Below are 24,751 nucleotides of genomic sequence, written 5' to 3'. Positions count from 1 at the left end.
GCCTGGCCTGCAGTGCTGCACACTGACCACTGGCTTGCCTGTAGAATCCCTCCTCATTCTTTACAACCTGAATCAAATGTTACCTCCTCCAGTCTCCCCACCTGGAAGCAGTTCCTTCTTCCTCTTTGCTCCTGAATCCACCTTTTGGGCTCTTCTGTGGGAGGAGTTATCTGCTTTCTCTCTTTTTATCACAACAATTAACAAACTGTGAGTCTTCCTTGAGACACTGGGAGATGAGAAGTGTGAGTACTGCAAACCCCTGTTTGGACATGAGAAATCTAAGACTCAGAATGTTAGATGGGCGGAAGCCAGGCCTCCTGACTCCCACACCATCTGAGTGGGAGCCAGCTTGCTTCCTCTGCAGAACCACCACTGTTGTCTCTGGGAATGAATCTGGAGTTGTGCAGTGCACAGCCTGGGAACTCTTTTACAGCCCTGCCTTGGTGTCAGGCTCAAGGTCCTACTTGAGGCAGATGCTCCAAAAATGTGGGCGAATTCAGCAGAACCGCAATTCAGAGGTAGCTCTCTTTTCTTTTCCTTCCCTCCCTGCTTCCTTTCCCAACCTGTCTCCCTGCCTTTAACTCCCTGCGTTTTTCCACTGAATTTTTCATTGGGAAGAAGCACGTTTAGAGATGTGAAGCGCACACTTTGCTGGGCTTCAGCTTTGATGAATCTTTGATGCTGACCCTGGGGAGGCTGAGGCTGCGGCAGACTGGGGGAGGTGAGGGAGGCGCTGGGGAGGGGCCTCTATGCCTGATTCTCCCTCTTTTGCCTCTTGGTGTGGGGGAGAATTCAACCCGCCTCACGCTTGGCAGGCCTGGCTGCGCTCTGCACCCCAGACGTGTGTGGATGGGAGGGCTGGAGTGTGTGCAAGCTGTGTATGGGCGGGGCCAGCACAGGCTGGGGGCAGGGTAGCCAGAAGTCACACCACCAGACACCACCCATGCCAACCTCAGCTCTCTCCACTCCCCCTCCCTTCTTCTGGGGCATTGAGGTCACACCAGTTTCTGGCTGTGTGGCTTTGATGAGTCGTTTAACCTTTCTGAATCTTAGTTCTTCAATAGCAAATTGGAGATGCTAATCCCTTCCTCTGCAGGCCAGTGTGAGTAAATGAGATACTTATTGACTGTGCCTGACTCACGCTACAGGCTCAGTAATAACCAATCTTCCTACCCCTCCATTCAAATCCACTTTTTGGCAGGTTTTAACAACAGTGTGGGCAGGGCGGGCCCTGCCCGGAGGTCTGATCCTCAGCTTAGCCCTGTCTATACAAACAGTAGAGGATAATCAGCTTTCAAAGTGCTGTCCTTGGCATCCCAAGGCACGAGTTTGAGTTCTGAGCTGACTCAGGGTTGTGCATGTGACTCCAACAGCCCCTTGCGTGGGGGGCAGCGCTGCCTGAGTCATAGCTGGGTGCCCCCGCGATCCCCAGCACAGGTGCCTGGCCCCGAGCACCACTCGAGTGGTGTAGCTCAAGTTAAAGGCAGGGAAACAGGTTGGGGAAGGAAGCAGAGAGGGAAGGAGAAGAAAAGAGAGCTGCTTCTGAGTAGATGGGGGTGGGGGTAGGGTATGGTGGCAGTGGGCCTTTGAGCGTGGTGAGAATGCCAGCCATTCACCCCCTCAGAGCCTCTCTCTGCACAGACTCTGTCAAGGTCATAGGCTCATTACCCTAAGAACAGAGAGAGGGATTTGTTTTGTGGCCCTGCGTCTGTAATTTGCTTCATATCATCTCAGGATGCACCCTTTACTAAAACCCATGGCTGGGACTCTGCTGTGAGCCGCTGCACAAACACCTCGGCCTGGGCTCAAGCCACTGCCGCTTCTTTCTCCCCGCATTTCTCTGTTGGCTGAGATGGCACAGCTGGCCCACTGAGGCTGCGTCCAGTAGGCCAACCACTCTGCCCTCTCTGGAGCTTCCCCAGGGCCCCTTTGGGCGTTTCCAGCAGAAGATAATTGGACAGCACAGGGCTCACCATCCGCCAGGCCCTGCTCCCCAGACCTTCCCCCGCAGGTTGACTCTGAAGTGGTGGATGTGTGTCAGTGTGTCTGGGTTCACAAACCCCAAGGCTCCCCTTGGCTTTCAAGGTCCTTTCCACTCGGAGGGGCTGTAACGCTAGGGTTAACCTTGCAAGTGCGTAATGGACTGTGGTGGTCTTTGCCTTGTCAGGGATGGCAGGGAACTTTCAAATCCCCTGGGTCTTCTCTTGAACTACCCTCAGATCTGCTCTCAGGGGCTGGACAGCTGTCTCAGATTTCTCCCTCTATTTGGGGTCAGCAGGGAACCCAGACAGTCATCCTCCCCAGCTCTCCCCACCCCCTCAGTAGTACTGTCAGCCACACCCAAGTGCACATGACTTAATCAGACTTCTCCCCCTCACCGTCCCCAAAGGAAGGGGATTTTGACTGAAGTAGAGTAAGGGCCTAGGTTACTCAAGAAGCCCTGAGTGAGCCCTGCCTTTCAGAATCACTCCGCTTTGCATCAGTCTGTACAAGCAGCAGGGTGTAAGGATGAGAAGACAACTGCCCTTGGCATTGAAAGGCCTTGTTTGAGCAGAAGAAAGTGCTCTGTGGTGGGCTGGGGACTTTGCCCCCAGGTCGAGGGATAGAACGGGCATCCAGGTTCCTCTGTCTGTGCTCAATGCCCATCTTGCTGCCCAGATGACCCTGAGGCATCTGAATGTCGGAGCCTGGCATTGCAAACATCTAACCCCCAGCAGGGGTCGCTGTTTTGGTGTCCAAGACCAAGCTAGAGGGTGGTGTCTGGGTTTGAGGGGAGAACCTGAGGGCTGGGAAGTGAAGGCATGACACTTCATTAGGGATGGGGGTGTTCTGCAGCTGGAGAGCAGATGGCTTGAATTTGGCTCCCAAATCTGAGCCTCCTAGTGGGGATGTGGCATCCTGAACACCCCACTTCAGGATGGGGGGGCCAGCTTCAGTTCTTAGGACCCCAGCCCTTCACATGCCCCCATGCCCCAGGTGGAGGAACCTAGCAGGGCTGTCCCCTCTGCCACAGTCATCACCGTGATCTGGGGAGAGCTGGGAAGCGCCTTGGGAACACAGGATGTGCAGTTAAGAGGCGGGGGCCTGGGGCTGACTCTCACCCACCTCTGGGGAGGCCCTGTCTGTGCAGTAAAGTGTGGACAAGAGCTGCCCTGAGGGACGTTCGGGCGTCTTGGCTCTCACTCCTACCAGCCAGAACAGCCCCAAGAAGGGTCAGATGCTGGAGTCTGGGGAGGCGCGCCTGTCGACAGGACGTTTGGACTCCAGGCATTTCGCCGAAGCAGGTGGAGTGGGCAGCTGAATGATAGTTTCTGAATGGCTTCTTGTCCTGCCAGCTCCCTTCGCTGCTGGCAGGAAACTGCCCCATCAGAGAGCCTGCGTCTGGCTTCCAGAGGATTTCCTCCATTGACACACCCAGGGACAGAAGTAACACTGAAGCCGCTGCCACTGGGACCAGGATCATTGTAGGGGGCGCGGCTCCAGGACTCGGGGCACTTGTGGGAGCAAGAGGGGCCTGGCAAGTGGAGAAGCACTCAGAGACAACTTCCTCCATGCAGCTGTCTGACCTTTGCCGCCAGAGCTTCACGGAGCCTAAATTCTTACATAAGCCTGGTTCTCCTAGAGCTCACGGTACCTGAGGGTGGGGGGGGGGGGGGGATGGGAATAGGTGCATAGCTTCTATCCTGCATCACGGATGAGGGCCCCAAGGTTCACGGTGACTTGCCCAGAGTCACAGAACCAAGATTCAGCAGAGCCGGGTTTTGTGGCTGTAAGGTCTGGCTGGGCCCCATGGCCCCATGTGGGCTTGGGGTAATTTAGGGAAAATCATAGGTTTCTGCAGCCCTGTGGTCACTTCAGGGTCAGTCCAGGAAGGGTTTCAGGGCCCCTGGGCTGGGGCTGGGGCTTTTGGCCTGAGAGAGAAAGTTGTGAGAGCTGCTAGCTGGGCCTACTCCTAGGGTTTTGGAAATAGAAGGGAACTCAGACTTTGGTGAGGTCAACCCCACCCTCTCTGTTTACAGCAGAAATGCCTGAGGCCCAGAGGGGCCAAGATCCCAAATAAGGTTGCCAGCGAGTTGTGAGCACAGAGGAAACTGACCCTGGTCTCCTGGCCACCTCTTCACGTGGCCCCGCAGCTTGTCTCTTTCCAGTAAACTCTGCCCTAGATATACACTGCTGCTCTGCTGTTTTCCCCGCCCCACACATACAAGGAACCTTTTCTCTTTGACACTTTGCCCTGGGCTTCCGAGTTTATACTCTTGTCTCTCTATTCTCTGACCTCCCACTGCCCCACCTGCTTTGAGAAGTTGTTTGTCTGTCCATTCGTCCTTCCATCTATCTATCCATCCATGCGCTCCTTCCTTGATCAAGGGTTTACGAACACCTCCACGTCCCAAGCTTTGTTCTGGGCCAGCCAGACCTGGGTCTTGCACGCTCTAGGAAAGGGCAGAGACTTCAAATGGAGAATCCCCCCCATCATCCCAGGAGGCCTGTGATTCAGGCCATAACAGGAAAGCACAGGGGCGAATAGTGTGTGCGAGTCCTGTCCTGCTGAGAGGTGCAGGGAACTCTCCTACAGGGAGTGACATTATTCTACGCCCTACTTAAGTGCCTCTGGTTCCTCAAGGTTAGGGACCTCAAGATCTAGCCCTCTGGTGTCTTCCCAACAAACAGCATAGTAGTGGGGGCCCAGCGGTGCTCTGTGAAGCCTGGGGAGATGAGTCGGGAGTCAGACGAGCATGGCTTATGGACACAGCTACAGTGATGAAGCTTGGGGCAAATTCTTTAACCCTCTTGAGCCTCAATTTCCTCATCTGTAAAGTGAGGATGTAGGTGGCCCACCCTAGATCTAGGAAATGGGGACAAATACATGGTCCCTTCTTTCCTTGGACTTGACACTGGGAGGACTCGTTTCTCAAGCCCTCCAGCTTGCTCCTTGCTCTGGCTTTTTGTTCCTTAATAATCTTGCGGTGCAAACGAATAACAGACATGACATGATTGATATGATGTAGTTGTTATTGTTGAAAAGAGCACCGGTTTTGAAATCACAGGCTCAAGGGCTGCTTCTACCCCAATTAACTGTATGGACTTAGGCAAGCTTCTGTCTCTGAACCTCATTTTCTCATCTGTAAAATCGGTCCACTTGTCTCCCAGATGGTGGAGGTATCAGATGTCAGTGCCTGGAACTATTGAGCATTATAACCTGGGTGAACTCTATAGCAGGCTGAGGGTCTAATAAGAACATGGGTGGGATAGAGGCCAGGCCGTCCCGCCTGGTGGCCCAGCTCTGGCCTTTAGCTGTGTGAGACCCTCGGCTCTTACGCTGCAGACTTCCGTCAGAATGAACGAGCAGCGCTTGGCTGCAGGGGGCTGTGTTGTGCAGGGAGGGCCCAGCTGGTTTCCAGATGCAGGCACGGCTACTGCATGAGAGGACCTGGGAGGGCTCATTACTGGCTTTGCGTCCACCTCTCCGTGCTCCCAACCCAGGAAGCGCTATCCTTCCGGTGGAGCCATCAGATATTCAGAGCAGAAGATGGTGGAGCTATGAGCCGGGGAAAGCAGCCCCTCCTGGCCTTCAGGTTAGCCAGCCCTCCACGCGGCTGATGTGTGGACCCGCCCGTGGGTGCCCTGGAAGCCTGTACCCGCCCCGCTTCTTTCATCTCCTTTCTTGTTCTAGACACTCCCCCTTCTCGTTTGCCAGTTTTTCTCCTTCCTCCTTTTGACCTTCCCTTCCATCGTGCTTGCCCTTCCCATCTCTGAGGCCCTTTCTTTCCTGCATGCATTCAGAAACTTAACTGACTGCCTCCTCCTTACTCCATCCAGGGTCTAGGCAGATGCCCAGGTTGGTTGATTGGCAGTTCTGATTTGCAAGAGTTGGTTTAAGTGCCCATGGACTCCTAATGTATAAAAAGGTACAGAGAGAGCTGCACCATCTTGACCTTGCCCTCCTGGGTCCTTGCTGGGCGTGGACGTGTCCCCAGACAGTGTAGATGGAAATTCTCAGCTCTGGTCCAACCCTTTGTTTCACATCCAGGAGATCTAGAACCAAGCAGAGAGGGGTTTGCTTAGGTCCCTCAGCGGATTGATGGCAGAACTGGGACTGGAACCCCTGTGCCCCAACTTCCAAGATTTCCTCTCCCCAGGTCCCAAGTCTCTTCCAGTTTAGCTTAGCTTCTTCCAAAGGCCCCTTGGTCTCTTCTTGGAGACCTGAGCCTTCTCTCCAACACATCTGGTTGGTGCTGGGGCATTTCAGGTGCTTTCTGGAGGTAAGATGAGGCCCAGGGAGGTCAGAAGATGCAGGTGGCATCCAGGTGAAGCAGATACTGGGGACAGGGACACCATGATGAGGGAAGAACCCCTAGAAGGCACTCCGACAGCACCTGTGGGTCTTTGGGGAGGAAGTGGATGGGCACCCAACCCTCCTCCTTGGTCAGAAGGCCTATTGTGAATAATAATAGATTCCAGGTCTTGATCTCAAATGGTATCACAGGCAAAGTCATTGTTATTTAATCCAGTGAAGCATTTATATTCCTCCTTGCCCTGCAAAGGAAGCCAAGGCGTAGAGAGGTTCAGTGACTTGCTGGAGGCCACACAGCCAGTGGCAGAGCTGGGATCCGAAGCCAGCCTGGCTCCATGAGGAGGGCTTGGGGTGCCTCTGGGTTGTTTGTGTGGGGGCCTCTTGCTCTTGAAGTACCAGCAGGTGATAGGTCTCCTTTTCCACCTGCTCGCACCTGCACCCCCTAGACATACCCAGTTAGACCGTGATAACTCTATTGGCTCATCCAGGGGAGGAGCAGGATCTTAGCAAAGAGGGTCTGAAATGCAGGACCTGGCCTACCTCTCAGATGAAAGCATTGAGTGCTTCTATTCATCTACTGCCCCCAGACAAAGAACTGTTTTTCACAAGTTTTGGTAAAGACTGCTTGAGTGATCTTGGAAGACACATTTGCAGAGGCAGGTCTGTGAGATTCAAGACTCTGACACACACAGTGAAGGTTTTTGGCCCGACAAGTGGTCACAAGGACACACGAAGCAGGCCCCGCTGGTGCCCCTGACTTCTGGGGAATCTCTAAGCAATTTTGCGCATGCTCTTGGGTTCTAACCCTTGAATTGCTGAGACCTCCTTGTCTCCTGATAAAACTATACAGACTTCCCTGGTGGTCTAGTGGCTAAGACTTTGTGCTCCCAATGCAGGGGGCCATGGTTTGATCCCTGGTCTGGGAACTGGATCCCACATGCTGCGAGAAGAGTTCACGTGTCACACTGAAAAAAAAAAAAAAAGATCTCACACACTGCAGCTAAGGACTCTGCATGCCATAACTAAAAGATCCTGCATGCTGCAACGAAGACCCAGTGCAGCCAAATAAGTAAATATTAAAACACACACAAATAAGCAAAACAAAAAAAACACCTAATCCTTGGCGTGTGCAATTAAAAAGAAAAGAATTGTTCTATACATTGGGCTTTTCAAATCCTGGCTATTCCTAGAGCCTGGAAGTACACTTAAGTGTTAGAGACCCATTGTAAGAAAATTCAATCTATTTTCACCTCTGATGCCTGGTATCACAGAGGAAATGCCCTCTTCTCATTCGGCAGGTCTGGGACAGGTGGGCACCAGGATGACCTGCTTTTCCTGCCCAGGTGCCCACCTGAGAGAACCAGTGAATCTTTTCCTTCTGACTGGGCTCATTAAGCCAGGCGCTTGGAAAAGGGAGAGAGAATTTCCTCATTTCATAAAAATTTAAACTCCTGTGCAGAGGCAGCCAGCTCCTACCTAGTTATTTTCTCTCTCCTGCCTAGAGATATTTAGTTATCTCTCTTCCTGGTGGGAGATAAGGGACTGGAAGAAAATGGAAGCAGCGGAGGGGGACAATGATTCATTCTCTGGAGGATGTGCTGCCTTCTGAGGAACTCATGAGAATAATCAGCATTGACTGAGCCCTACCCATGAGCCAGGGACTTTGTATAGTCTCCATTTGTACAAAAATCCTCTGAACTGAAGATTCTTTTCCCAATTTCACAAGATGCTCAGAGAGGTCAAGTGACTTACCTAAAGTCTCACAGCCAGAGGCTGGAGGAACTGGAATTCAAGCCTGAGTCTCTGTGCCACTAAGGCCTGGTTTGAGAGTACTGTGCTATGTGGCTTCCTGTGGGAGCAATAGCTGCTAGCAGCTTCTGGGTGACGGGGTCAGGTTTGGAACATGCTGGCTCCTGGCCTGCTAGCTTGGGGACTCAGACTGTCCCTACTGGGCTCTGGGTGGGACCCATTCTGGGGGAGGGTGGGATGACTGGGAAGATGCTGGAAGATCACATTCCAGCCCATGAGAACTGAGACTCTTTACTTTTCTTTGGGGGAAGACGGTTCTGGAATCAGAGTTGGGGAGTTCGGATCTTGGATGTTTGCTAACTTTTCCCATGCCAGGTTCAAGCCACTTACATTCTTACATCTCAGTGTCCTTATTTTTTTAAATTTTTTAAAATATAAATTTATTTTAATTGGAGGCTAATTATTTTACAATATTGTATTGGCTTTGCCATACATCAACATGAATCTGCCATGGGTGTACACGTGTTCCCGATCCTGAACCCCCTCCCACCTCCTTCCCCGTACCATCCCTCTGGGTCATCCCAGGGCATCAGCCCCGAGCATCCTGTATCATGCATCGAACCTGGACTGGCGATTCATTTCATATATGATATTATACATGTTTCAATGCCCTTCTCCCAAATCATCCCACCCTCACCCTCTCCCACAGAGTCCAAAAGACTGTTCTATACATCTGTGTCTCTTTTGCTGTCTCGCATACAGGGTTATTGTTACCATCTTTCTAAATTCCATATATATGCATTAGTATACTGTATTGGTGTTTTTCTTTCTGGCTTACTTCACTCTGTATAATAGGCTCCAGTTTCATCCACCTCATTAGAACTGACTCAAATGTATGCTTTTTAATGGCTGAGTAATACTCCATTGTGTATATGTACCACAGCTTTCTTATCCATTCATAGTGTCCTTATTTGTAAAACGAGGCTATCTGTTAGGATCAACACAGGGGTGAAGACAATGATGTCTGTGAACAGCCTCAGCCTGGCACACGGGAGGTGCTCACAACACGTTCGTTTCCCTCCACAAATTCTGTCCAGAGCAACGTTCCTCTGAATCCCGCATGCCTCACTTTGCTGTACTGTCCGCTGTGCCCGCCGCGGCTCTGTGGAAGGAAGGAAGGCCCTGGGGGCAGGGCCTCCCTTTGCTCTGCCCAGGCCCAGGAAGAGCCCGCGACGCTCATCAAGTGCGCGTGGAAGGTGCCTCTGCGTTCCAAGATGCCCATTGATGTGGCGAGCTCTGTAGCATACAGACTCTGTGCCTCTTGCAGGGGAGCCTGGGAAAGCTAGGAAGAGGACACCCTCATCCCGAGATCCATCCGGAGGCAATGCGACCGGAATTCAGACGTGCCACAAGCCCAATGTGTGCTTATTGAGCTTGGGACCTCTTGGGGAACCGTATCCTGTGCTGCCCAGAGCTTAGAAAAGGCACAGTTTAGCCTTAATGAAACGATGATTCATCTAAAAGCATGGACAGAAAACCTCTGCCTTAACCAGGACCCAGGAGGAGCAGGTTGACCTCACCAAGTCAGACCCTGTTGGAAGAGGCAGGCTCATGGCCAGCTGGGAGAGTCTCAGCACAAGAAGTGCGACTTGGTCAAGGCAGGGCAGGGCAGGAGGAGTCACGGGCTCTCTAGAATTGTTTTATCATTTTGGGGGCCTTTTCTATTATATGCATGAAAAAAAAATCGGAGTATACTTTCTTTACAATGTTGTGTTAGTTTCTGCTGTACAACGCAGTGAATCGGCTCTATGCACATATATATCCCCTCCCTGTTGGGTCTCCCTCCCACCCCACCTTCCCCATCCCACCCTCCCCACCTTCCCCATCCCACCCTCCCCACCTTCCCCATCCCACCCTCCCCACCTTCCCCATCCCACCCTCCCCACCTTCCCCATCCCACCCTCCCCCCCACCCTGAGGTCATCACAGGGCACTGAGCTGAGTTCCCTCCAGTCTACACCAGGTTCCCATGAGTTATCTATTTTATAAATAGTAGAGTATATATCTCAATTCCATTCTCCCAATTCATCCCTGCCCTCACCCTGCTTTGTGTGCACATGTCTGTACTCCACATATGTGTCTCTATTCCAGCTCTGCAAATAGGCTCAGCTGTACCATTTTTCTAGATTCCACATACATTTATTATCATTTATTCCTGGACTTCCCTCATAGCTCAGTTGGTAAAGAATCTGCCTGCAATGCAGGAGACCCTGATTTGATTCCTGGTATGGGAAGATCCACTGGAGAAGGGATAGGCTATCCACTCCAGTATTCTTGGGCTTCCCTTGTGGCTCAGCTGGTGAAGAATCCGCCTGCAATGCGGGAGACCTGGGTTTGATCCCTGGGTTGGGAGGATCCCCTGGAGAAGGGAAAGGCTACCCACTCCAGTATTCTGGCCTGGAGAGTTCCATGGGCTGTATGGTCCACGGGGTCCCAAAGAGTTGGACACACTGAGCGTATTTCACTTTTACAGCTTTGTGAGGTACAGATGTAGTTACTTCCATTTTACTGGCAAGGACAACGAAGCTCAGAGAAGTATGGTATGCATTCCAAGTCACGCCGCTAATAGCAAGATCCTAGAGGGGCACCCAGGTCTAGCTGGTTCCAAGGCCTGCGTCATTGCTACTGCTCCTTGGAGTTCTGGCTGTGGTTGGCTTTCTAATGAAATCACCAGTCAGCATTAGTCCTCAGTCATGAGCGTGGAAAAGCCAGTGACGATTCAACAAACTCTGGGTGGACAAAATCAATTAATAAGAATCTTTGCCCCTCAGGGGGCTCATAGTCTAGGCTGGTGTGAGGCAGATAGCCAGGCCATCCCGGGGAGGCCCATGTATGATGGGAGAAGTGACAGGCGTTGAACCCAGCCTGAGGGACCAGAGAGCATTCCTCAGGGAAGAGGTGCTTGAGTTTGAAAGAAGAATAGTTGGAATTAGGACTCTCAGTCCTCTTGTAGGAGGGGGGAGACCGGGACACCCAATGCACCGCCTTCCCTGCACAACCAGACCTTCAGTTCATCACTGGGTTGCAGGCATCTTGAGATGAGAACTTGGGAATTTCAACAGATGGGTGGCTGCTGATGGCTTTGCATCAGAAATGTAGTCAAAGTTGGGCAGCGCAGGGACTTCCCTGGTGGTCTAGCAGCTAAGATTCCATGCTCCCAATCCAGGGGGCCTGAGTTTGATCCCTAGTTGGGGAACTAGATTCCACACGCTGCAACGAAGAGTTCACAGGTCACAACTAAAGATTCTGCGTGCCACAACTAAAAGACCCCTCATGCTACAAGTTAAAAAAGGGGGAAAAAAAAAAAAACCCCACATGTCACATGAAGACCTGGTGCAGCCAAATAAATAAATTAATAATAATAATAACAATAATAAAGCTGAGTAGTGCACAGCTTTGCCCTGGTCCTACAGAGTCAGAATCTGGAGGGTTGAGGGAAGTCAGGGAACTTGCGTTTTAAACCAATGGATTGTCTACAGAGCCTACACACTGCATCAGGAGGGTACATGTTCCCTCAGACCCAGCCCTGGCTTGAAACAATGGAAGCACTCAATAAATAAGAAGTGAAAAACAGGAAGAAAAATATACAAGAAAATTAAAAAGAAAGATGTATACCTTGTTCTTTTCCACTGTGAGCTTATAATCTCTCTGGGGAGATAAATCACCCACATCAAAAAGACTCATGATTCGGTCCTCTCATAGGCTCTATTAAACATCCACTGCCTGGATCAGACAGGGCTTCCCTGGAGGCTCAGACAGTAAAGAATCTGCCTGCAATGAGGGAGACAGGGGTTCAATCCCTGGGTCAGGAAGAACCCTTGGAGAAGGAAATGGCAACCCACTCCAGTATTCTTATCTGGCAAATTCCACAGACAGAGGAGTCTGGTGGGCTGCAGTCCATGAGGTCGCAAAAAGTGGGACACAATGGAGAGACTAATGCCCAGATCAGACAGGCAGGGCTGGGGCAAGTCCCTGGACGAGGATTGGGACATGAGGAGAGGGGACAGAATAGGTAAACTCTCCACCATTTTTGTCAGATCCAGTTCAACCAACATTTATTGAGTGCCTCCTGTGTGGTGGGCCCTGGGCTAGCTGCCGAGGATATGGGGGAGAGACATGGTTTCCGCCATCTAAGAAGGAACTGTTTAGAGAGGGAGACAGACAAGTGAGTAAAAGGTTACACCTCGGTGCGGCATACAGAGAGAAGGCAACAGCCAGATCACAGCATGATGATTAAAATAGGGGCTTGGGGCTTGGGTGAGCTGCGGTCAGATCTCAGTTCCAACACGGCCCAGCTGGGCACCTGGGGAACATTCCTCAGGTCATTCAGCATCAGGTCCCCGTGGGTATAATGGGATCGTTTTAGGACGTATGGCAGGGTGTCTAAACAGTGCTGCAGCTGGTACACCACTGCTGGGCCCGGGGGTCACTCAGCAATGTCAGCTCTGTGGATCATGATGTACAAAAGGGGAAGGGATGAACTCCGTGAGGGTCAAGATCGGGGCAGTGATGCCAGGACAGTTTTGAAGGATGAAAATGAGCTCATCAGGCAGTTGAGGATGGAGACAGTGGGAACATGCTGTACAAAGTCTGCCTGAAGCATATAGTAATGTATTGTTTTCAAGGATGTGGTCAGACAACCTTAATCACTTGGGAGTGGCTGGAGGTGAGAAGGATGGGAGAGGAGTGGGAGGCAAAACTGTTGGCGTGGAGCCATGTGATAGAGCTAACAGGCCATGCTGCCACTCTGACGCTTCACCCGTTGCAGACATTGCTAATCAATCACAGACCTCTTCTTTGCTGAGCCAGAATATGACTCTGACACTGTGGGCAAATTCTCCAGCCACCTGATTGGCACTGACCTGCAAGTTGAAGGCTATTTGCCATCCCTGAGTGAGGACTAGAGACAGGTCCTTCCAGAACCCACTCATGTATCCCTGCCCCCCAGCGGGGAGTCTTATCAGACCTTTCCTGTCTCTGCCACACTGCGGTTTGGGCTGCAGTGAGCTGGCAAGCCATAGTCTTGCCTTCCTTTAGGTTAGCCTTCTCTGGGTCCATGTCCTAACCGCAGGTCTAGGAGGCAGCTGGGGCAGCCTGCCATTTGAGGTCTGGCTGGCCCTGGGCTGTTCCACCCTCCCCTCCCCACAGCGAAGGCAGCAGTACCACCCAGCCCAGCCAGGGTTGACTCTGTGGGTGGGCGGATCCCTCTGCTGGGTCTGGCTTTCTCTCCACCTGTAGCCGCTGCAGCCCAGGGCCACCACATCAGGCCCAGCAACAACCTTCCTCGCCCAAGATGATTCCAGTTTGGCCAGAATCTCATGGTGCTTATGTGAGTGAGGGATGTGGGCAGGGCGGGGCTCCCTCTGAGACTGGCCACTGCGGCAGGGACCAGGAATAGCCCAGACAGCACCACGTAGGTCAGGCCTGCTCCACTGAAGCAAACCCTGTCCTTGGAGAGGCTGGAGTGAAGAGCACAGGACTCAGTTTCCAGACAGAGTGGAGTCAAATCCTGGCTCTGCTATTTACCAGTGTTACCAGTTTGCTTCTCTCTGCCTCAGTTTTCTTATCTGTAAAATGGGGATGATAATAGTAATTCCTCTTGGGTTTTTTTTTGCAAGGATAAACTGACTGATTTTTTAAAAAAAGAAGTGCTGGCATTTAGTAATCACCTTATAAAGATTAATTATTGTGAGGGAGGAAGGACAGAATGGGTACACAGAGGGCTTGTAAATAGGATAGAATGGTTCTGAATATGACCTTGCTGGGCTGGAAAAGCACCTAGAGGGGTCATGACTGCAGAGGCTCCAGTTTTATGAAAGGTCAGTGCTTCCCTCCCATCTGTCAGGGGCCTGGGACCCCACAGCCTGTCCTGACCCGCCTCACAACCTCTGGGACAAACCTTGCCTCTCCTCCACTGGAACTGACCTCCTTGTCCCCCAGAGGCACAGAACTCCTGTGAATTCCCTCCAGGCCTGGTGAGATGGGAAATTAATTCCCTTTAATCCTGTACTTAATGTACAAGATTCCACTCCCCAGTGAGACAGTGAAATTAATCTGCCACTAATTTTCTGTTTGCCAAGCCTGGGTGTCAGCATTTTCAACCCTGCTTTCCAACTGTCTTTCATCCTGGGGAACAAAGACCAAATCTCTTCTCAGGCCCTGTTTATTCTATGTCTTCAGGAAAAATGAATCACCCAGGCATTCTGCTTTACTGGTTTGAGAAGGAGGGTGGAATGAGGTTTGCCCGTCTCTCCCGGAGGGCACAGATTCCAGGCCCATCACCCCAGCCTCTCCCCAGCTTTCTGGGTGTGATGGGATTAGGAGCCCCATGATCTGTTTGCTTACTCAGAGTCTGCGTGTGTAAGTCACAGGATGGGGAATGGCCACCTCCTGAGAACTGCAGGAGGGGGAGCCCCTGAAGCTCTAACGCCAAGCTCTAATGTGAGGTGAGGACCTGGGTCCCCTCTTGCCAGGGTGTTTGGGTGCTTGGGTGGAGGCTCAGGACCTGGCCTCACCTACCTGTCTAGCCTCTGTTCCCAACACCTAAGACTTCAGCTATGCCTGCTCTTTCCTGAGCACGTTTATTCTAAGCTGATCCCTCTGTTGGGCCCCCTGCTCGCCCGCCCCCCGATGCCAAAGGCTTTGACCTCTCTGTGCCTCCTTATAACAGGAATAATAGTAGCACCTGGCAGAGGGGTGGGACAGGTGGACTGAATGGGACCCTAAAGTCTGAGAAGTACATGATGTAGCTCCCACTTATCAGGCACATGCCAACGGGACTGACTCAAATGCCCCACCTCTGGGCCATGTTCCCAAACCCCCAGCCGGCAGGGGGAGACCTCTCCTCTGGGCCGCCTTGGCACTCACACCTCTGCTCTGTCAGGGTGCCCTGGCCTGAGCCTGGTGCACACTGCTGCGTGCCCTGGAGCCAGGGAACTAGTCTCTCTGCACTTTGTTTTCCTTGCGGGTGGAGCAGAAATAATGGTAACAATGACCTCACTGGGGTTGTCATGGGGAATTAAATGAGATGATGCTCATTAAGGGTTTAACACAGGGTGTGCTCTGGGGTAATCAGTGAATAAGTATCATGATGTCTCTTGTTAATACAGTTATTGATCATGCATTGAGAAGTCTGTCTTCCCCAGCAAAAGCTCCTGGAAGTCTGTCCTTGCCCAGCGCAGCTCCCTAAAGGCAGAGACAAGCCTGAGTTTTTTGTGGGATCTTTGGTGCCCCACGTACTGGGCGTGACTCCAGAGAGCGGCAGGTGAGGCTGACCAGGTGGAGGGAGGTGCTGGGAGCTCACCTATCCTGAGTGCAGGATGATCTGCACCCAACCTAGTGTGTCCCTGGGGGCCATCTCCTGGCACCATCTGAGTGAGCTCAAATCCCCAGCCCTGTGTCACTGTCACCCGTAAGCTGAGCCACTGCCCCGACAGTGGTAATGACCTTGCTCCACTCACTGTCCTTGTCACTGTCCTATTAGCAAGCCCCCAGGTGTGTCAGAGAGACCCTGGAAACCATCTAACCCATCCTCATACTTATAGCTGAGAAAACTGAGGACCAGAGAGGCTGTCCAGCTGGCCTAAGGCCACACAGAAAGTCAGAGCGGCGCCAGGGTTGGATCCAGTCTCTTGATTCCCACTGGAGGACTCTTCCTGACATTGGGCCGCCTGTCATCGCTTCACCAGAACTGCCATGGTGGAGGAAGGACCCCAGCAGTCATGGAGCATCTACTACGTACCGCGTACTTTGTAGGCTTCTGTGTGTATTAGCTCAGTCACTCCTCTTGCACATCTGGAAGAAGTGATGCTACGCTGTCCATTTTATAGGTGGGAAAACTGAGGCTAAGAAAGAGGAAGCCCCTGATAAAGTCACAGTAAGGCGATGGCAAGGCTGGAATCCAAACTTAGATCGGTCTGCCTCCAAAGCCCGTGCTTTTTCTGTTCTCCCTACAACCTCCTGTGGAGAAATGGGCATAGCTAGGCCACGGCCCTGGGTGGACAGGCAGGGGGCAGCCAGCCCTGCATCTCTGTCTGGCTCTGCAGTGGGAGACATGAGGCTGCTTGAACAACCAAATTACAGACAGTGACTGAGGAGTCAGGAACAGCCAGGGCTTAGATTAACCTGCTGGAACTTCCCACTGCCTCCGTGACCCAGCCCATGGCCCCTCCACCTGGACAGACTCCTGGGGCTGGGGTGGGGGCAGCGGGTGTGTGCGGCAGGGTTTGCAGGGGGCTGGGACTGGAGCAGCAGAGACCAAGGCCCGGCAGCTGCCACGAGCCTCAGGCTGGCGGTGCCAGGAAAGGGGCAGGAAGTGGTTTGTGGGGAGCGGTGACGAGGCTGAGGCTGTTCGATGTGGTTTCTGCCCTGGAAACCTGACTCATGTGGACGAAGCTGAGGCCCCCCTTCCCCAGGGGGCAGTTAGTGCAATTACAGGCCCTGGTTGGGCAGGGAAGGGAGGGTGTGTGCTCTGAGGGAGAGGCCGAATGGGGCCTCAGGAACCCAAGGCCGCCCTAGGGGTCCGCGGTTTCCCCACCGCCCGGTGGGCGGAGGGCCTGTGGGCGGACGAGTCCACGAAGGCCAATGGGCCTGAGCCGAGGAGGAAACTGGCGGGCGCGCTCTGCCTGCGCGGAGGGCTCCTGGGAGGGAGGCTGCAGTCTTCCCCGGAGCCCCAGCTCGATTCTGACTCACCACGTGAATTTGGGCAAGGCCCTCTTCTTTCTCTGAGACTCACTTTCTTTCTTTATCTCTCAAAGGAGGTTTCCACCGTTTCCACCGGCTCTGAGAATTAGATGACTCTCCCCTGCCCCCACCCAATCAAAGGCGCGTACAAACCGCAGGCAGAAAAATAACAACACAGAAAACCACAGTTAACAAGTAGTAACTGCTGGGGATGTGCTGGTCCCTGCTCTGAGCCCTTTGCATGCTTTCTATTGAGTTGACCAGAAAGTTCTTTCGGGTTTTTCTGTAAGATGTTATGGAAAAACCCTGATGAACTTTTTGGCCAATCTTTCCAACAGCCCTAATGTGCCCATTTCATCAGAAAGTCACAGGGAGCAACCGGTGGGACACTCTGGCCCACCTCCTGGAGAGAAGGGGAAATCTGATTCTGAGCTGAGGTGCTACCAGGCCCCCCCATGTCCCCATGCTGTCCCCTCCCCTTGCCCTAGAGCCCCTGGCCTGCTCGGTTACTCCCTCTCATGCCACCTCCTTAGCTATTGAGTCATGCCAAAGGGGTAAGAAATTGCTTTCTCTGTTCTAGGAAAGAGGAATGCTGGACCCTGCTGTTCAGATACCTTACCACCACCCCGACTCCCCTGTCCCCCATCAATTCCAGGTGACAGAACCAAAGGCGACCTTGTTGCCCAAGCAGAGTGAAGCTTCAGGGAATTCTGGGGAGCTTCGTTGGGGAGTCGGGGGGAGGTTAGTCGGGTGGAAGGGCTGCATGTGCCCATTCTGAGAGTCCAGCTGCTGCTTTTACTGGGTGCACGATAAGCTCTGTAACCCACATGCAGTTTTATGGGAAGAAAGTGTTGGCTTGCACAAAACATATCTGAATATCCTGATGGAGTTCACCCCGCCTGTTTAATGAATAGTGACACTGAGGCTCAGAGAAGGAGAGTGACTTGCTCCACGAGCACTTGATGGCGGAGCTGGGCCTAGAACGCACGTGTCCTGACTCTGAACTCTGTGCTTCATGCCCACCACAGCTCAGGCCACGCGGGGCCAGGAGCTGCCCGCCTAGAGTAAGAATGGGGGCTCTTTCCTTGTCAGAAATTTCAAGCAAGGCCTTTTTGGATTTTATTAAGCAGGACTTGACTACTAAAGTAGGGGAAACCCAGCTTACTTACATTCCCCTCTCCATCTTTATTGATATAACTGACATATAATATAGTGTAAGTTTTGAACCGATGGTTACCAAGGAGGAAGGGAGAGGGATGGGATAGTTAGGGAGTTTGAGACTGACATGTTTGAAGTGGATAACCAACAAGGACCTACTGTATAGCCCAGGAAACGCTGCTCAGTGTTATGCGGCAGCATGCATGGGAGGGGAGTTTGAGGGAGAATGAATACATGTGTATGTTTGGCTGAATCCCTTTGCTGTCCACCTGAAACTGTCACAGCATTGTTAACTGGCTATACTCCAATATAAAATAAAAAGGTAAAAAATTATTGTAAGTTTCAAGTGCACAGTATGATGATTTGATGCACCCGTATACTATACGGTGCTTACCGCGATAAGGTTAGGTAACACATCTTTCACCTCCCATAAATACCATTTTATTGTTGTCGTTGTTATGGTGAGAACATTTCAGATCTAGTCCTTTAGCCACGTTTCAAGTACACAATACAGAAATGTTGACTGCAGTTCACCATGCTGTGCGTCACATCTGGGACTTAATCATTTAATAACTGAAAGTTTGTACTTGTTGACCAACTCTTCCTGTTTACCCCACTCAGGCCCTGAAACCATCCTTCTACTCTCTGTTTCTACGAGTTTGATGGTTTTAGATTCCACATGTTAAGTGAAATGATACGGCTTTTATCTTCCTCCAACTGACTTATTTCGCTTAGCCTACTACCCTCAAGATCCATCCACATTGTGACAAATGGCAGGATGTCCTTTTTATGGCTGAATAATATTCCAATGCAACGGAATGTTTCATTGCATATATGTAAAGCACATTTTCTTTATCCAGTTCATCCGGTGATGGACAGCAGCTTCCTGTTTCTCTTGGGGAATGTGGAACAGTTCTGGCCAGAAACCTGCAGATCTTCTAGATGAAAATGCCACCAAAGTATTTAGCAAGAGTGTCTGCATACAGTAGGTGCTCAAAACTGCTAACTGAGGCTGACACAGCTGTGTTTGCCTACCCAGAGTCACCTTCCCACCGTTTGACTCACAGAAAAGAGTCCAGGAGGACAGGAATGAAGGCCAGAGTTTCCTCCAGGGCCAGGGGCCAGAGTATATGTTCTCCTCTCTCCCTTGTACATGTCATGACCCAGGTCTGAATGTTGTGGGGGGTACTGGTTTGAGGGTGCAAAGACTCCTGGCTCCAGGGTCCTAGTCCTAGTCCTAGGTTGTAGATCTTGGATCCTAGTACTAAGGTGTCACCAGCCCTTTCCTGTGGGCCTCAGTTTTCTCCTCTGTGGAAGGGAGAAGTTGAACCAGCTGGTGATTCTCAACCCTGGCTGTCCAGAACATCACCTGGGCAGCTTTCAAACAATCCCCAGGCCCAGGGCTCACCCTGAGTTCCATCTGAGTATCTGTGGTTTTGATTCTGATGCCCAGCAAAGGGTGATTGGGGGGTGAGGGGGTCCTTGAGCTGCATGGGTTCTCAATAGGCTGCTGTGTGTAGGGTTCTACATCGCCTCTTGACTTTCATTGGGCATCCATCTCAGCTGGAAGTGTTCCCCAGCATGTCTCTCCTGCTGTATAACAGATGACAGGCAGTGGGCCCCCGGTTGCTGCCGGGAGAAGGCCACCCAGGGATTGGACTCCAGGGCCGAGACCCCAGAGACGACATTCTTCTCTGCACAGGCCAGTCTGGGCTGCTCTGATTAGAGCATGGCCTCCAGCTCTGAGGCAGACTTCCAGCAGGAGTCAATCCATCCAAAGACTTGGGACTCTGGTGGCCTGGATGGGGATCCTGGCAGGAAGCTGGGGTTGGGGCCTCAGTAGGAGCCCACTGAGGGCCAGCATCCAAAGTCAGACTCCCAACATCCAATTCAGGTTCTGCTGCCTCTGGGCCTCAGTGCTCTCATCTGTAAAATGGGCCATATGATCCTCAGCTCAGGTGGTGTTAGGAGGCTGCTGTGGGGATTCTGATATGGAGACCCTTGGAGGGAGGTTCAGGCAGTACCAGGATGTAAAGTCTCAGGTGGAATGACAGTACAGGAATGGAAGCTAAGGGAGCAGGGCTCAGATGATACGGTACTGGGAAAGCTGAAGCCAGGGAGTCTGTATACAGGAGAACAAGGCCTCAACACGTGCATACCGGTGGGAGTATTTTCACCAAGGCATCCTTTGAAAGAAGAATTTTAAGGACTTCCTTGGTAGTCCCATGGTTAAAAGCCTACCTTACGATGTAAGGGACGTGGGTTTGATCCCTGGTTGGGGAACCAAGATCCCACACGCCTCAGAGCAACTAAGCCCAAGAGTTGCAGCTACTGAGCCTGCACATGCTGGAGCCTGCACCACTAGAGAGTCGGTGTGATGCAATGGAGACCCAATGCAGCCAAATAAGAATAAATTAATTTATTTTTAAATTTTAATTAATCGTTTCACATTTTTTAAACGTTAAATTTTAATTTAACGTTTACAAAATGTTATTAAAAAAAAATAATTTTACCAGAAGCCCCAGTTTAGAAAACATGTAACATGGCTGATGGGACAGTTCCTGGATTTGCCTCCCCTTCTCCCCCTCCACAGTGGCCTAATTTGGGAATCAGTTTGAAAGTCACTGACCTTGAGCTGAAAGACCAGCGTTTTGTCCTTCTGAGCTCTGGTTTGGGGAAAGAGTATGCAGTGTTGGCGCTGGTGGTGGGGGGTGGTTTGCTCTGCATCCAGGAGCTTTTCCCTGCAGTGGGGTTGGTAGGCGCTGAGTCAGGCCCTGGAGTGCTGGTCTCTTTACCCTACCTGTGACTTGAAGGGTGAACGCAGCCTCTTCAGGGGTCCTTTAGGGGCCCTGCGTCCAGGGGAGGCCTGGCAGGGGGCCCATCCTGCCTTGGTTCTTGGTTGTGTGCAGAGAGACAGGCTTCTCTCAGGAAAACCCGACACTGGCCACTTGGCTGGGTCCCTTGGGGGGGCACAGTGGCCTTGAGGTGGACAAGAAAAACAACGCGATGACTTCTCTTTCTCTCCCCTCCGTGGTCCTGCCTGGCAAGAGGAGCAGGGACAGCCCCATCAAGTGGCACCCGGGTGGGGAGTTCATGGAGGGAGGAGGAAAACAGCGGGTCAGAACTGAGGGTGCAAAACCAAAGGTGCGTGGTTCAGAGAGCAGGGTTGGGAAGGGCTAAGATGAGAAGGTCCCCTGGGGGTGACTCAGACAGTAAAGAATCCGCCTGCAATGCGGGAGACCTGGGTTCGATCCCTGGATTGGGAAGATCCCCTGATGGAGGGCCTGGCACCCCATCCAGTATTCTTGTTTGGAGAATCCCATGGACAGAGGAACCTGGTGGGCTACAGTCCATGGGGTTGCAAAGAGTCGGACACGACTGAGCCACAAAGTGCCCAAGATGAGACGAGACTGGCACTCCAGGCCCCGAGGGTGGTGCTCCAGTGGGCTCTGCCTGCAGAACGTGTCCTGAACCTACTACTTCCCAGCACCTCTGCCTGGCATGCAACCCTGCCTGAACCACATGCCCTCACATGTATCCTTATTGACCCTCCCCGCCTGACTGCTCCCCCTTCTTCTTTTTTAAAATATTATAGATGTCAATTTTATTTTTATTTATTTAAATAAAATTTGGCCGCATGACATGCGGGATCTTATTTTCCTAACCAGGGATCCAACTCCTGCGTCTTGCAGTGAAAGTGCGAAGTCTTAACCACTGGACTGCCAGGGAAGTCCCTACTCCCTCTTTCTTATATTCCATGTGGGGTCAGAATAATCTGTAAGAAAAGAAGGACATTATCATGTCACTGCTGGACCCAAAACCCTGAGCAGCTTCCAAATTTCTGCCTGGATCTCCAACTTCACCGCCTCTCCCCCTCCTCACCCCTCACTGGTTAACAGGCCTCCAAACTGTTCCTGGAACCCCCAATCTAGCTTCAGTCCTCTCCCATCCCCAGTAGCACCTAGTCTAGGATTGCCAGATTAAACAGAGGACATCCAGTTACACTGGAATTTATACAAACAACAAATCTTTTTTCTTTTTCTTTGTAGCATGAATATGTCCCCAGTAGCGGATTCATTGCTTATCTGAAATTTAAATGTAACTGCACAGTCCGTACTTTTATTTGCTAAATCTAGCAGTCTTAGTCCTGTTCACCCCCTCTAGATGTGATATTTATTAGATCAACTGTCCTGTGTTCCTGGGCTATTAGGAGCAGGTGGAAAGCTATCTTGCAAGTATGTTATTTTACATAAGCGTGTTTAAGTACCATTAGTTTAAATAAACTCTTTAATTTCAAATAAAGACATGAATTTTAAATACATTTATTTTTCCAACATAAATCTACTTGATGTATGTGGGGTGTCCTAGAAGCCATATTCTCCTATCTCTTTTCTACCTTTAGTGACCCAAGGGGTGGAGATTTTAGGAAAATTGGAGGGGGTGGTCTTTTAAATTAGAAAAGCTGGGTTCAAGTGTAGGATCTGTCATTGACCTCCTAACTGTAAGTTGGGGAGTTTTTTCTCACTGCTGTGGCCTCAGTTTATTCATCTGTAGAAAGGGGCTAAAACTCTATCTGCCTCATAGGTCATTATGAGATTTGTGACTCATGAGCATATTCCAAGAACTGGCCATGTGAGGGGGCTGATTATCAAGACCCTGTAGCCTGGGGTGGTCATATTCAAAAGCTCTGAGGCTCAGTGCTTGGCTCCACTGTGAGTGCCAAGCTTCTTGACCTCTTGGGCCTCCTTGGCTGTCCATGCAGTTCCAGGTTATGGCACCAGGGGTCAGGCTTGCACATGGATGGCTGAGCTCAGCCTTTATGGTGCTCCAGGGGCCCTTCAGCCTGGGGGGGTGGTGGTGTGGGGGAGGGGGGCAGTTGGGGGTGGGAGGGCATAAGGATGGGGCAGTAGCCTGTATTTGATATGGTTCTTGGCCCTGTGGGTCAGTGACCTACAGATGTGAAGGGTGAACTGCCCAGCTTTCTCCTTTCATATTTTGCTTGGCGCTTCTTAGAGGACTCCTCATCTCTTTGGCCCTCATCGAGAGACCCCCATGAAGGAAGCTGAGTTAGTAGGTAGCTGGAATCTGGAGAGAATTCTGAGCAGGGAGTTTGGAGAGAGTTTGGGCTGCTCTCTGCCAAGTTACTGGTGTCCTTGTGGGTTATATTGCCTTCTGAGCCCTGGCTCCTTCTGCAGTGGAATGGGATAAGAATGCCTCACTTGGGATTTCCCTGCCTCCCTTCGACTTTCAGTGGCTAGGTCTCCTCAATTCCAATGCAGGGGGTCTGCGTTCGATCCCCGGACAAGGAGCTAGATCCCGCACGTGGCAACTAAACATCAAAGGTCTGATGTGCCGCAACTAAGACCCAGTGCAGCAAAATAAAATATTTTTTTAAAAAAAGAAAGAAGGCCTCCCTTTCATGGGTCTGTTGATCTGGTGAGCTGATGTGTTGCTTTCTGGCAGTTCTAATGTCTCTAGCATCTGTCTAGAATGGTTTATGTTTGAAGGTGGAGACCCACCCTGAGCACGAACTACCCAGATGATAAAGAATAGATGAAAAGAACCCAGGGTGGGGGCAATAGCGAGACACACCACGTGATCCCTTGCCAACTTCTGGAAGTAAGCACCAAGCTGTGAGGAGGGTCAGGGTGCCACCGCCCAGAGAGGGGCAGTCTCTGCCTTGATCACGCATAGCTGGGGGCACAAGCTCAGGGCTCACTGGGCAGGAGGCTGACTGGGCTTGTTGGCCCATGCACATGAGCAGTAGATCAGACAACCAGAGCGGGTGTGCTGGGCTGTTGGCGCCTGGGACTTCAGATTCAGCTCAGGGTGTTTCTGGGCACCCGCTCTGGCTGTGGGGGCTCTTTCACTAGAGGCAGACACAGATGCTTTCAGGGCAGTGGAGTGAGCCGCAAGACGGTTGTCATCTTTGGTCCAGGCATCGGATCCAGAGGAGACTTCTCTTATCGTGGCTCCCTGGCCTCCGCTGAGAACCTCACACGTCTGGCTCTATATTGTGCAGCCAGAAAGGTGGCTCACGCGGGGCCCTGGAAGAGTTGGTGTGTGTGAACCAGGACCACCCTTGCCAGGGGCCCGGCCTTCCTCCCAGCCCCACACCTGCTGCACCTCAGCCAGTGGGAGCCGTGCGCTGGGGTTTCTGCTCTGTTCCCTGGCCACCACTGCGGTATGGCTGGGTTGCTCCGGGAAGCCCGAGGACTCTGGGTAGTGTGCTTTCTCGGGGTGGGTCCCGATTGCCCTGATGGATTGCCCTCTCACCCCTGCTGGGTTACTGTGGTTTCCTCATCAGCAGAAATGACTTCTCACCCACAATTGCATCAGTCTTTCCACAGATCGAGTGAATCACGTTGCACGATGTGGTTTTGGATCATGCCCTGTGCTCTGCGAGGGGCTGGCTGGGCCAGTGGGCTAGGGGCTGGGGCGGACTGTGCTTTGACTTGGACTTGGGAGAGGGAAGCAAAAGCCAGAAGGGGATTGCCAGGGGCGGTGGGGGGGCGGAGGGGAAATGGAGTTGGTGTGAGAGGATGTGGAACTCATTCTCACGGGCCTGAGAGGGGGCTGAACCAAGTGTCCAGTGACCTTGACCGCAACCGCATTGGGGAACCATACAGCTTACTCACCCCCAGCTCTACCACTACCTTCAAGAGGGAAAGAAATGAAGAGCACAAGCTGATTCACCCTCTAATGCACTGCAGGGGCGAGGGCGGTGGGGACTGGGAGATGAGCTGGTTTCGTTTCCTCTTCTTTCTCTATTTTGAACTCCATGGCTTGCTTCCCCTTTAGCTGACAT

The 24,751-nt window shown here is 51.9% G+C and overlaps 1 long non-coding RNA gene across 2 annotated transcripts in view; it reads left to right on the top strand.

The window, feature by feature from the left end:
* Positions 1 to 210: 210 nt before the first annotated feature.
* Positions 211 to 24,751, top strand: part of LOC121819946 (uncharacterized) — a 176,472-nt gene continuing 151,931 nt past the window's right edge. The window contains exon 1 of one of the 2 annotated variants that reach the window (XR_006060317.2): positions 211 to 518. This is a non-coding gene — a long non-coding RNA (uncharacterized LOC121819946). The remainder of the gene's footprint in view (positions 519 to 24,751) is intronic. The other variant, XR_009601342.1, reaches the window with a different exon arrangement.

The sequence above is a fragment of the Ovis aries genome, chromosome 7 (genome assembly GCF_016772045.2).
Source record: "Ovis aries strain OAR_USU_Benz2616 breed Rambouillet chromosome 7, ARS-UI_Ramb_v3.0, whole genome shotgun sequence".
Taxonomy (NCBI): domain Eukaryota; kingdom Metazoa; phylum Chordata; class Mammalia; order Artiodactyla; family Bovidae; genus Ovis; species Ovis aries.
The sequence above is the reverse complement of the archived record's forward strand: the minus strand, read 5'-3'. Positions and strand labels throughout refer to the sequence as shown.